The sequence below is a fragment of the Pteropus alecto genome, unplaced genomic scaffold (genome assembly GCF_000325575.1).
Source record: "Pteropus alecto unplaced genomic scaffold, ASM32557v1 scaffold138, whole genome shotgun sequence".
Classification (NCBI taxonomy): Eukaryota; Metazoa; Chordata; class Mammalia; order Chiroptera; family Pteropodidae; genus Pteropus; species Pteropus alecto.
Window position 1 is genome coordinate 930975 of NW_006441525.1, and position 8651 is coordinate 939625.

Genomic DNA, 8651 nt, shown 5'->3' on the forward strand with positions numbered 1-8651 from the left:
ATTTTTTTTTTTTTACCAAAAAACCTTTATTTCTGTTTAAAGTCCCCATTTCACATGGCAGAAGTTAAACTTTAGTCAATTCAGGATAAATTCTGTTTAGCATTTCCCTTTCCCCATTTCTCTCCTGGGTTGCACCTACTGTCAGTGGTCATTCCCTGCCCTGCCCAGAGGTGGGCGTAGCAACCCTCAGCTGCATGCCCTCAGCTGAAGGGCAAGTTCTTAGCAACTCTGTTGTGTCCCACTTTCTTCAACATCTATTCCTTTGTGGAGATATAGGAATATTCGACTACTGTTCACTGAAGTGGAAATTCTCATGAGATCCCAGGAAAACAAATGTACTTGAAGCTCCAGGATTAGGTACACCAACAGTCGGATTTCCTTGCATTTAAAAATATGTGACATGTAATAAGTGGGGAATGTGCTACTTTCTTAGACACCAAGTTAGTGTGGTTACCTCAGGACAAGTGCCTTAGGACGAGGGAAGTTAGTGTGCTGAGTATCTGCTGTGTCACTCTTCATCCTTCTCCACCATGCTCTGTTCCTGGGAGACTCTTGTGGGCCTCCTTGCCCTCTGGCTCCAGTGTGGTTCCACCAGTGAGACACACTGGCAATAGATCAAAGAGGGAAAAGCGGGGTGTTGATCTTCCCGGCTCCTTTCCTTCTGAGTCATAGGTGGGCAGAGGTTGCATTCCTTTCCTGAAAGCTGTGTGGCTGTCAGGTGGCCATCTCCTGCAGACACAGATACAGCCACAGTGATGCCTACAGCTCTCTCTGGGCCCCAGTGACCATTCCCTGCCCCGCCCGTTAGGCCTAGAGATGGTCATGGTTCTTCAATGCGTCATCATCCCCGGTTGGCTTTCTTTCATCCTGCCCGCCCACAGTTTTGTAAATAGTTCCTTCACTGAAGTCTTTCTACTTACCCTGCTTGCTTGTGCCATCTGTTTTCTACTGGGATCAGACCAAATTCCTTAGTTTTACGGACATTAACCTGTAGGAGGATTCTCCTGCCTCTAATTATAGAATAACATTTCTTAGATCTGGAGTTGGTCAGGTTACGATGTGGAACAGAGAAACTGTTCCCATCCCACGGTATTGTACCCAACACATCCATCCCAGTGATCATCATATGTGTACCCCTTCAAAGGGGATCGTCCTGTCCTCAGCCCCTGGGTGGCTGGCCATCATGTCTTTTGCTTCCATCTGTTTTCCCAAAATTAGCTCAGGTCCTCATACCTGGGCAAGGACAATAAATTCATAGGTTGGCCAGCAACTGGTACCATGCCTAGCTTGAAAAGATGAATCAGTTTTAACAGCGCCTTCTTTCCAAAAAGTGAATCAGACAGAAATCAGTAAAAAGCGTAAAGCAAATAGTAGCTGTGCCTGAAGTGGAGAGGTGAGCAGAGAGTCATCAGGCAGAGTCAAGTCCACACATAAAGGAGGCCACTGGGGCTCCTGCCAGCATGAGGTTCCTAGGAGAGTCGGAGCCATGGTTAGCAGGCTGCGGGAGGTGGAGGGCAGCTGTGTAGAATAGAGGGAGGGGATGTGCATGGGGGAAGTTGGGGGCGACAGAGTGACTCCATTGATCAGGGTAACAGCAGAACCCTTAAGAACATTCCAGAATGTCCTTCTAGAAGGGGTAGGGGTGGCCCTCTGGACCGCTTTCCATGAAGCCTTTGTTTGCACGAAAAGAACATTGTTTTTACCTAGATGTTATATCTATTTAGAGTGAGAACTTCAAATTCCTCATTCTCCCACAGCTCTGGGTCCCGTCTGAACAACTATCCTCGTCCCTGGGATCCTGGGAGATTGCCCAGCAAGGTCATTAAGAGCATGGTGTCTGGAGCCAGCCAGTCTGGGTTTCTATCCCAGCTTGGCCACTTAGTAGCTGTATGGCCTCTGGGCAAACTGTTAACTCTGTCTCTGTTTTCGCATCTGTCAAATGCAGATAATAATTGTATCCCTTTCATTGTCAGGATTAAATGAGTTAATACATAGAGTGGTAATTGACATATGGTGTTTCCTAAAATTGTTATTAGTACCACTTTCACAGCTCCCCTGACTCTGCTTGCTCTAATGAAGCAGTCAGCGGTGGTACAATGTGAAGGCTTTAGCATCAGCCCCCTGGGTTCATGCCCCTTTTACCAGCTGCATGACTTTACAACTAACCTCATTTTCAGTTTCCCCACCTACAGAATTGGAACAGTAATCCCCACCTTGAAAAGTTGTTGGAGGAGCCCAATGGGCAATGCATAGGGAGGATTCAGCAGTGTCTGGCACAGAGTAAACGCTGGGGAAAGTTGAAGTGTTATCATTACCCAAGTTAGAGCATTAGTCTAAAGCAGGACTTTTTCATTTACATGGAGCTCTTCACACTAAGGTGTGCCTTCATCTTTGCAGTAGTTCTCCAGGTGATCTTAATTAATAACTATGCCCTGAAATATAAAAAATTTACATGTTATTGGAGATTTCAATTTTTAGATATCTTCAAAATCTAAAACAAAGAAATATATTTATCAGACCCTAGAGTTGAATTCTTGTCTTGTTTATTGAGCATGTGTTAGCTTTGATCTAGGAACTAGTTATAAAAAAGAATGAGACCTTATCACTGACCATGAGGAGCTTATAGTTTAGGGAGGGAGATGGGCATGTGAGCCTGTAGTTCCACTACAGTATGATACTTCCTATGAAAGAGAAACTCACAAAGGGGCAGTGATAGCTCAGTGGAAGGGGTGATCAACTCTGCCTGCAGGCAGAGGTGGAAGCACTTTTAATGTAAGCCTTGATATACCACATTTGAGTTGGGTCTTGAAGGATGCATAGGAGCTCACCAGAAAGAAAGGGAGGGGGTTGGACAGGAAGGGAATGCACTGCAGGAGAAGAAGCAGTGTGTTCACTGACCTGGAGCTGTTTGGAAAGAGGTAGAGGAAGAGATGAGGAAGAAGAGGGTCAGAGCCAGATCAAGAGGGCAGTGTAAAGAAATTTGGACACCATCCGCAGGCAGCCAATTTCATGTTTCACTCTAGTAGTAAGTACAGTGGACAAGTGACTGGAGCAGGAGAGGAAGATAAGAAAAAGAAGGCATGATTTGCAAAAATGACCCAATCCCAGTACACCTGAAATACATATGTGGAGAAGTTGAAAAGCATAGCACTTTCCAAAAAGATATTTGGGAGCCAATCAAATATGAAATCTCTGTGTCACTCGTGAATAAGAATCCTCTTTAGTTAAGTGAAGTGTTTGAAGGAGGAAGAGAGAAAAAGGTGGGCCGAGGCCCTCATTCTATGGCCTCACTTTAGTCAGAAGTCCCGTTATCACTCATGATTTTCAGGCACTCTGCAATCAGGTGGTGATTAAACCAACTCGAGTTCAAAGACACCTGCCACAATAGCAGTAAGAGAGACAAACTCTTGGCCACTTTTCTCAGGCTTAGGTTCTGGGCTACTCAGTGCAAATCTCCGCTATGTCCACAAGACATTCCTTAAGAGTTTCCAGGGTAGCTGAGGTCTGGGCTGCCATGGATAAGAGAGGGAAAGCTTTTAGCGAGCAAGAAAAGCATGAGAAGACCAGGTCTCCTGGGATTCAGCGAAGTCAGAAGAAGCAAGAAGAAGCACTTGTGTTCGAAGAAAGTGGCCTCAGCTCTGCTCATATTCTCTCTGGTGAGCTCACAAGGAAACCAGCAAAGGAGAACTGCAATCAACATCAAATGACTTTGATGGGTGAAAGGCAATCAAATCCCAGAGGAAAGGGCAGAACCCTGGAGGCCCCAGGCCTGAGAGCGGAGTTTGACTGAGTCTCAGATGCTGCCTGGTGGAACTGGAACATGCTCACTCTTTTTCTTCTTTATTCTTTGGATACCCAACAGGAAACATGCTAATTTTTCAGAGGAAAATTATGCACCATGATTCGTTGATAAGAAATGTCCAACATTGTGACGAGTTCTTTATAAAGTCAGATACTAGTAGATATTGTTGCCATGGCAATCTAATCTCAAGAGATCAGGGACCTCCTAGGGCTTTTTTTTTTTTAACTGCCTCTATATATCAGTTATTGATCTAAGACATACCTGGTCACTCTCAAATTCCTGAACTGCGAACAGCCATTTCTAACTGGAAACAGCCCACAACCAGCAAAATGGACCCACATTTAACTTTGGACCTCTCACCAAAGGCCCCACATTGACACCACACCCATACATATCTGTGTCCCCATATTACAGCTGCATCAACAGGCACGCGGTTAAAGGACAGCCCCGAGATCGCCCAGTGAGCCATGGTCCAAGCCAAGAATAAGATCTGGGCCTCACGACTCTTGCTCTGTTCCCTTAATGCTCTCTGCCCTTATAAGGTAATTAAATGGTTCTTTTTCTCCTTAAAAGGGTGGGGGAGTGGTGGGAAGGGGGTAGGGGAGAGTAGAAGGGGGCAAAATTAATTTGAAAGCAACTATTTGAAAGCAACTATTTTGCCCAAGTCTTAGAACACTGTAGTTCTTTTATTCATTGGGAAGGAGTGGGTATACAGAACAGCTTTGTTTTTCAATTCATTAACTTCCACAGAAAAAGGCCATCCTTTCTGTTTATACTAAAGGAACTCGATGTCGGAGCCATCACCATGTGTGTGGTGTAAATAAGAAAGGCCACCAGTGGAGATCCGTCCCTTTCATGATGAGAAAATTAAAGTTAGTTACTTGGGTTCCAGGGGAAGTTTCTAACTTACCAGATGTCAGCTTTTATTTTTTGTTTCAAGAAGTAGGTAAAATAGCTGTGGTTTTAAATTTATCCCCTTTAATTTTTAGAGCCCCAGTGACTTCTAAAACACTTCTATGGACATAAATGCTTTAATGAAAAAGGAGGGCATGCAGAAAATGCTCCATAGATGAGAGACATCAGAGAGCAAAGTACTTCGAGTTATCACAACATAATTACATCTCTGCAGCCTTGAGCACAGAACTGGGTGTCAGTAATTAATCTACCAAGATAACCAGGTCCCTAAGGAGTTCTGTTATTGCTGATCTAACATTTCGATGGCAAAGGAATATGGTATTTACATATGTCTGTTGCAAGAAAATAAATCTAGTTTTGCACATTGGCCAAAGGTGACAAGGGAATATCAATAACAGATCTAGACTTTTCAAATGTTCCACCTTTATAATTTGCTCTAGTCCATGTTCTTTAGTCCACTTGCCCCAAATAGCGATTTGACGAGGTTTGCAATGAGTATGATGGGCTCACACATTTTATTTGTTCAAAACTCTCTGAAAACAAAACTCTTAACTACGGCATGTTTATTATTCATATCCAGTTATATTTGCATAATTAAAACGTATAGCAAAGAAAACATTTTGGTAATGTCAGTGCTGACCTTTGAACTTGTGCTTTGCTCCATCAGTGTTGTTTGATTTACAAGGAAGTGACAGTTTGTTTCTGTCTTAATCTTGTAATTTTCACCGGAGTCTGGCAGTGACCTCAAAGACACAGGCCAACTTCTTGTGATCAGGGTGGATTAGTGACTCAGAGAAACAGGCTTTATTTCCAAATTGTAATGCAGAAAGTTTTGATGGGCCTAAACTTCTTTCAGGCTGTAAATTCAGAGGCCGACATGGTTAATCATAAATTTCAATCTGAGTTTGAAATAAGTCCGTCAGTTACCTGAGCCCCAAGACAGCACACCACCTAAAATGAGTGTGAACTTGAGGAATAAAGCTCCTCCCTGCACTTTAACTCCATTCCTTTCACTCTGCCATTTTCAGTCTTGCTCGGTGGATCTGAGCCACTCAGATGGCTGATTGACTGGCACAAACCTTTGATAACTTGATTAAAGGGCAAATGCTAGAAAAACCTGCTTGGAGACACCATATTATTGTTTGTGACTTTTTGCTTTGATCCCAAACAGGAAGATTGAAGCCTCAGAAACAACTAGAGCACAGTGACTCCTAAGGATTGAGGCTCTCACGGCTAGTAATGTCCCCAATAACAGGGTCTCTGGGCCAGTGAGTGGTGCTCAGCGTTAACCATTATCCCCAAAACATAGCCCTCTACCTCATCCCCCACATCTAGTCCTTTACCAGACCCCTCAGCTCTGTCTCCACCGTCTGTCCTCTCCATCTGTCTCCCATGCAAAAAACCACCTCTCACTGTGTCCCCTCGGGCCCCACAACCAGCTTTCCTGTGTAGCAGGCAGCCAGGGTGATCTTTCTGAAAACATAAATCAGATGAAGCCAACCCTCCACTTAGAATCTTTTAATGGCTTTCTGTTGCACCTAAAACAAAACTCACAGTTTTCAACATGATTCCTAAAGCCCCATAATAATCTGGTTCCTTTCCATCTCCCAGCCTAGTTGTGGGCCTGTCTACCCTGCCCATACTCCAAGCCAACAGTGATGACCTGTATTTGGTTGCTGAACCATGGCAGAGTGAAACTCTCCCGGACTCATGGGACCTACCTGTGCTGTGCTCCTGTTTCTATGCCTGGATGACACCAACCCATCAATCAAGTGCCAGTTGAAAATCACTTTAAGAGCAGTGTTTCTTAAATACTTCCCACTCTCTCAAACACATAGACTTTTATCTACTCCAGCAGTTCTTTATTTTTTTTTCATTGCACTTTCTGCAACTAATGCTTATATTTTTGCATCATTATTAGATTAAGACCTGTCTCCCCCATGTGGGTGGATGCTTCTCAATATCCATTTTCCTCTTCTTTAATAAAAGAATCCCAACTTTTACCTGGGCACATTGTTACCCACTTAAAAAGTATATATTTCCCACTTTCCCCTATGGCTAATTGTGGCCAGGTAACTAAGTTCTGACTAATGACATGTACCCTTCCACCTCCATCTTCATTTTTGCTGACTGAAATGGAGATGTGATGGCTGGAGCTTGGGTAGCCATCTTGGACCACGAATTGGAAGTCTTGGGCTTAGAATGAAGCAACAGAAAGAAGGAAGCCTGGGTCCCTGGTGATAGCAAAATAACTTCCATATCAGTCTTGAATTTTCAAATTTCAGTTTCCTCTTCATATGAGAGAAATAAACTGCCATCTATTTTTGTTGTTGTTGATCTGTATTGAGTGAATATTTACAGAAAAATGAATGCATCATTATTTTGAAGGAAAGACTAATAACTGAGCCCATCTCGCATCTTCTCTGCGGAAGTAAGGGAAAACACAGGCAAGGTTCTAGGTCTTCAGTTTTGGGTCTTTCACGTGCCATAGATTTTGAATCTGTTCAACATCTTTTTACCGTCTCACACATCTTAGGCAAAGATTTCTTTTTCTCTCTTTGGAAAAACTAAAATTTCACTTTATTTCTTACCATAGTCTGCTTGCAAATTAGGTTGTGAAATTTAATGAGCACACTTTTTAGAATTCATGTGAATTAAGATTCTCAATATCTATGTCACATATGAAGATGCTCTAAATATAGCTTCATTATATGAATAAGTGAATTTACAGAGAACATCTTATTTGAAATGCACCCTACAGATCATGTCTCAATAACATCTTGACATTCCCCTGAAAAAACTGGCATCCAGAGAGGCAACTGGCTTTGCCCAAGGCAGAGTTCATGTTGGCTCAGAAATGAATACTTAAGGTCAATCTGGAGTCATCATAACATGGTACCTAGAGAGTAGTCACCCTCAGCCTTCTTCAATTAACTTCTGACACCAGTAAAAGAAGGAACTGATGTTTTAGAAGGTTACATTGGGAGTCAGCAAAAGTATAACCCATGGACCAAATCTAGCCAAAACTTTGTAAATAAAGTTTTATTAGAACATAACCATGTCTAGTCATTCGTGTATTATCTGTGGCATCACTGAGACTTTAATGCAAGCAGTTGCAAGAGAGACCGTATGGCCCACAAAGCCAAAAATATTTACTTTCTGGCACTTCACAAAAAAATTTTGCCAACCTCTGATTTATGTGATAGGAATACATCTTTCTCAGCTACTTTTTTAAATTGCTAATTATGAGAAAATAGAATGTTCTCCAAGAAGTTCACCTCACTTTCCCAAGTGGGCTTCTGAGATCCTACTCATGCCTGCCATTCTCCTTATTAACTGTGCACTTAGGAGTTTTTAAACTCTACTCTGTGGGGGCCTCTACCTTTGCTGCATCTGGTTCATCTCTGGCCCTTCTCTGCAGAGAGGGAGGATAGTTGGCCTTAGTCCTTCTCAGTCAGGGTCCTCACCAACAATCCTCCATGAGGAGGGGCTGCTGATGCCCAGGGAGCGGGAACTTCTGCCTCTCTGTCCGGATAACAGCCCCGTCCTTTCCCTAGACTAAATCTGCACCGGGTCTTCGTGAAGGTGAAAGTCGTTTTTTTCTGCCAAAGGGTAAGACTGTGTGGACCTCCCTGCAAGGGCCATCAGAATGGTCTCTCTCTACTGCTTAGCTCCTCTCTTCCTTGCGGGGGTGAGGTGCCTCCGCCTGGCATCCAGGAGGACCTGAGCGCCAGCACCTTAGCCTGAGGGATGGTTCATGCGGAAGTGCCTTTCTTTTCCACACTCTTCTTTCTCCTCACCTTCAACATGTGTTTCCTGTGAACTCTCCCCCAACTGGGATCCTCCTTCCCCACCCCCTCTTCAGAGAGCAGAGTGAGTTCATGGCCCCAGTGTCCCAGGGCAGGGCATGGGGTGGCCAGGGAGGGGCATGGGG